Source organism: Asterias amurensis, chromosome 12, assembly GCF_032118995.1.
Source record: "Asterias amurensis chromosome 12, ASM3211899v1".
Lineage (NCBI taxonomy): Eukaryota > Metazoa > Echinodermata > Asteroidea > Forcipulatida > Asteriidae > Asterias > Asterias amurensis.
The window spans coordinates 21,887,515-21,892,191 of NC_092659.1; the positions used below are offsets into that span (position 1 = coordinate 21,887,515).

The 4,677-nt window shown below is 60.7% G+C and overlaps 3 non-coding genes across 3 annotated transcripts in view; all 3 read left to right on the forward strand.

Annotated features, from left to right (window-relative positions):
- Positions 1-1,815, forward strand: LOC139945631 (small subunit ribosomal RNA). The gene has a single exon (XR_011787106.1). It is a non-coding gene; the product is annotated as a small subunit ribosomal RNA (ribosomal RNA).
- Positions 1,816-2,454: 639 nt separating this feature from the next.
- Positions 2,455-2,611, forward strand: LOC139945675 (5.8S ribosomal RNA). Its single transcript, XR_011787148.1, has one exon. It is a non-coding gene; the product is annotated as a 5.8S ribosomal RNA (ribosomal RNA).
- Positions 2,612-3,275: 664 nt separating this feature from the next.
- LOC139945651 (large subunit ribosomal RNA) overlaps positions 3,276-4,677 on the forward strand; it is a 4,054-nt gene continuing 2,652 nt past the window's right edge. Inside the window, exon 1 of the ribosomal RNA XR_011787125.1 lies at positions 3,276-4,677. This exon is cut by the window's right edge and continues 2,652 nt beyond it. This is a non-coding gene — a ribosomal RNA (large subunit ribosomal RNA).

Below are 4,677 nucleotides of genomic sequence, written 5' to 3' on the forward strand. Positions count from 1 at the left end.
TACCTGGTTGATCCTGCCAGTAGTCATATGCTTGTCTCAAAGATTAAGCCATGCATGTCCAAGTACAAGCTTTCAAAAGCGAAACTGCGGATGGCTCATTAAATCAGTTATGGTTCCTTGGAGCGCATCCCCTTACATGGATAACTGTGGTAATTCTAGAGCTAATACATGCAATCAAGCGCCGACCTTACGGGAGGCGTGCTCTTATTAGGAACAAGACCAACCCGGGTCCGCCCGGCTCCGTTGGTGAACTCTGGATAACCTGGCCGATCGCACGGTCTCTGCACCGGCGACGGATCCTTCGAATGTCTGCCCTATCAACTTTCGATGGTACGTTATGCGCCTACCATGGTCGTAACGGGTAACGGAGAATCAGGGTTCGATTCCGGAGAGGGAGCTTGAGAAACGGCTACCACATCCAAGGAAGGCAGCAGGCGCGCAAATTACCCACTCCCGACACGGGGAGGTAGTGACGAAAAATAGCAATACAGGACTCTTTCGAGGCCCTGTAATTGGAATGAGTACACTTTAAATCCTTTAACGAGGATCTATTGGAGGGCAAGTCTGGTGCCAGCAGCCGCGGTAATTCCAGCTCCAATAGCGTATATTAAAATTGCTGCAGTTAAAAAGCTCGTAGTTGGATCTTGGGCGCAGGCTGGCGGTCCGCCGCAAGGCGCGCCACTGCCCGCCTGGCCTTCCTCTCGGTCTCCGCCCGGTTCTCTTGACTGAGTGCCGGGCGCGGCCGAAACGTTTACTTTGAAAAAATTGGAGTGTTCAAAGCAGGCCGTGAGCCTGGACAGCAGAGCATGGAATAATGGAATAGGACCTCGGTTCTATTGCGTTGGTTTTCGGAACTCGAGGTAATGATTAAGAGGGACTGACGGGGGCATTCGTATTGCGGTGTGAGAGGTGAAATTCTTGGATCGCCGCAAGACGACCGACTGCGAAAGCATTTGCCAAGAATGTTTTCATTAATCAAGAACGAAAGTTAGAGGTTCGAAGGCGATCAGATACCGCCCTAGTTCTAACCATAAACGATGCCGACTGGCGATCCGCCGGCGTTACTCCAATGACGCGGCGGGCAGTCTGCGGGAAACCAAAGTCTTTGGGTTCCGGGGGAAGTATGGTTGCAAAGCTGAAACTTAAAGGAATTGACGGAAGGGCACCACCAGGAGTGGAGCCTGCGGCTTAATTTGACTCAACACGGGGAAACTCACCCGGCCCGGACACAGTGAGGATTGACAGATTGAGAGCTCTTTCTTGATTCTGTGGGTGGTGGTGCATGGCCGTTCTTAGTTGGTGGAGCGATTTGTCTGGTTAATTCCGATAACGAACGAGACTCTGGCTTGCTAAATAGTCGCGCCGGCCGCCGAGCCGGGCGCTGACTTCTTAGAGGGACAAGTGGCGTTCAGCCACGCGAGATTGAGCAATAACAGGTCTGTGATGCCCTTAGATGTTCGGGGCCGCACGCGCGCTACACTGAAGGGATCAGCGGGTGATCGTCCTTGTCTGGAAGGCCTGGGCAATCCGCTGAACCCCCTTCGTGCTTGGGATAGGGAGTTGCAATTGTCTCCCTTAAACGAGGAATTCCCAGTAAGCGCGAGTCATCAGCTCGCGTTGATTACGTCCCTGCCCTTTGTACACACCGCCCGTCGCTACTACCGATTGAATGGTTTAGTGAGATCCTCGGACGGGCCGCGGCGGGGCGCCTCTGGCGCCTCGCTCGTGCGCCCGGAAGACGATCGAACTTGATCATTTAGAGGAAGTAAAAGTCGTAACAAGGTTTCCGTAGGTGAACCTGCGGAAGGATCATTAACGAGGAACGAAACAAGGACCCGCGCCGGGTCCACAGCGCGGGGACCCCGCCTGACACGGCCGCTCCATGTACATGTCCACGCCGATCCCGAAACGAAGGAAATAACAAAACGACAACAAATATATATATATATAAAAATCTGGCAAAAAAATGTTGCGTTTGTTTGACGGAGGAGGGCGGAGGGATCGGGTGGAAAGTGCGGTCTGGCGGGGCTCCCCCAGTGACGTCTCCGGATGTGTTTCGCGGGAGTGGCCCATGTGCCGGCATCCGAGACCGGACAAGTTGCACCGCGGAGCTCCCCCTGCCCTGTCCGCGGCGGGGTTTGGGGTGCGGGCTCTGGATGGCTGCGCCTGGTCTGTTGGATCCACCGGGGGCCCTGGGACGCCGGGGCCTGGCCTTAAATGCGACCTAGTGGGGGCGGGCAGGGAAGACACGGCGTAATAGAGGCCCGCCGTACTCTCCCACCCCCACAAACGGGCGGCTGCTCCCGTCGTGGGCGGGGCGGAGCGATCGAGTCATCTCGCGCCGTCCCGCGGACTGTGACCATATTTCCCCGCGCCCGAGACCACGGGGCGCGGGACGATAAACCCACTCATTGGTGATCGAACGAACAAGAAGCGAATTTCCAAGAGTTAGACAATTCTTGGCGGTGGATCACTCGGCTCGTGCGCCGATGAAGAACGCAGCCAGCTGCGTGAATCAGTGTGAATTGCAGAACGCAGTGATCATCGGCCTTTCGAACGCACATGGCGGCCCGGGCCCCCCGCGGCCCGGGCCTCGTCCGCCTGAGGGTCGTGAGTACAGATAGAAATCGCCGTGCCGGAGTCCGCGGATACACTCGCGGTGCCCGGGTATACCACGGTGCGAGAGCGACGGCCGGCAGCCGCGAGGAGAAGCAGTTGGTTGTTCTCCCCGCGAGGATTAATGGCTGCAGGCGTCAGATCGGGTAATGCCTTTGTGGAATACACACGAGAACTCTCCCGAAGGGGCACAGAAACCCCCTCTCCAACACGTCCCGCCTTGAAGCGTTGGCGGCAGCACCGGCTCGGCGCTGTCCGTTGTGCTCGGAGGCGCGGGCGACCCGCCGGAGTGTAAACGAGGAACCCCAACCCTGGCAAAGGGAGGAAACCCGCCGTGGCGTGGTCGGTCTCGGTCTGCCCCCATTGTCTGTATGGGCGACCGGAGCAACTCCACACCACGATCGCCGGCTGTCCTCCGCCAACTAAGGAGTAAGGGTGGGGTCCGACGGGTCGCCGCGCGCGCAGTCTCCGGGCCTCGGCCAGTGGCCGCCGGCTCCGCCCCGGGAGACCGGAGAGGGAGAGAGACCGAAAAGGGAGAGCTTCCACTGGGCCCGCGCTGACGGGTCCGTGGGGGGGTGAGGAGCGCGACCCGTTCTTGGCCTCCCAAGCAGGCCGCGGGCTACCCCCCCTCCTATAACAGTAAAACACGAACCGATAATCGACCTCAGGTCGGGCGAGAGGACCCGCTGGATTTAAGCATATCACTAAGCGGAGGAAAAGAAACTAACAAGGATTCCCCTAGTAGCGGCGAGCGAAGCGGGAAGAGCCCATCGCCGAATCCCCGGGCCCCACCGAGGGCTCGAGGGAACTGTGGCGTAAGGAAGTCCACCCCCGCGGCCGTGCCGGCGCCGAGGTCCTTCTGATTGAGGCGTGCTCCGTCCCAGGGCGGGTGTCAGGCCCAGGCAGGCGCCAGCCGGTCGCGGACAAGGGCCTCCGGGAGTCGGGTTGTTTTGTAGCGCAGCCCAAAGAAGGGTGGTAAACTCCATCCAAGGCTAAATACCTTGCACGAGACCGATAGAGCACAAGTACCGTGAGGGAAAGTTGAAAAGCACTCTGAAGAGAGAGTTCAAGAGTACGTGAAGCCGTTGAGAAGCAAACGGGAGGGCCGCGCAGATCGGGCCCGGGAGATTCAGCGCGGCCGGCGCGGTGCCCATCGGGTCCCCGCACGCACTCGAGGCGGCGGGGCCCGGGGGTGTCGGCGCTCGGCCGCGTGCACTTCTCCCGGGCGCGGCGCCCGCGACCGGTTGGGTCGCCGGCAGAGGCCGGCCGGGTGGGGTGCCTCCGACCATGCCGGGTCCCCGACGGGGGGCCTGGCCGGAGAGCCTATAGCCCGGCCGCTTTGCGCCGGCGGGACAGACCGAGGTATGGACGACGGGCCGCGCCTGCCCCGGGGTTGTAGCCTTCGGGCGGAGACCTCTGTGGGGCCCTGGTCGCCCGGGAATCCGGCGAGCCCCCCCCGCCGCAACCGTTCTCGGTGGCGGCGGGGCGTTTGTGCGTTCCTGGAACCCGGATACGATCTTGACAAGGCGCCCCGGGTCCGCGGGCGATTGTCGTGAGCCTTGCCGACCCGTCTTGAAACACGGACCAAGGAGTCTATCGGGCCCGCAAGTCGGAGGGCCGCCAGTCGAGGCCCCGAGGCGCAACGAGAGTGAAGGCCGGCTGCGGTCCGGCCGAGGCGGGATCCGGCCCCCAGGGGGCCGGCGCACCGCCGCCCTGCCACGAGCCCCCGCGGCTGTGGCGGAGGAAGAGCGGGCACGCTAGGACCCGAAAGATGGTGAACTATGCCCGAGCAGGACGAAGCCAGAGGAAACTCTGGTGGAGGTCCGCAGCGATTCTGACGTGCAAATCGATCGTCCGACTTGGGTATAGGGGCGAAAGACTAATCGAACCGTCTAGTAGCTGGTTCCCTCCGAAGTTTCCCTCAGGATAGCTGGCGCCCGGTAGTTGCAGTTGCATCCGGTAAAGCGAATGATTAGAGGCCTTGGGGCCGAAACGACCTCAACCTATTCTCAAACTTTAAATTGGTGCGAGGCCCGACCCGCCGGCTCGGGGCCGGGCACT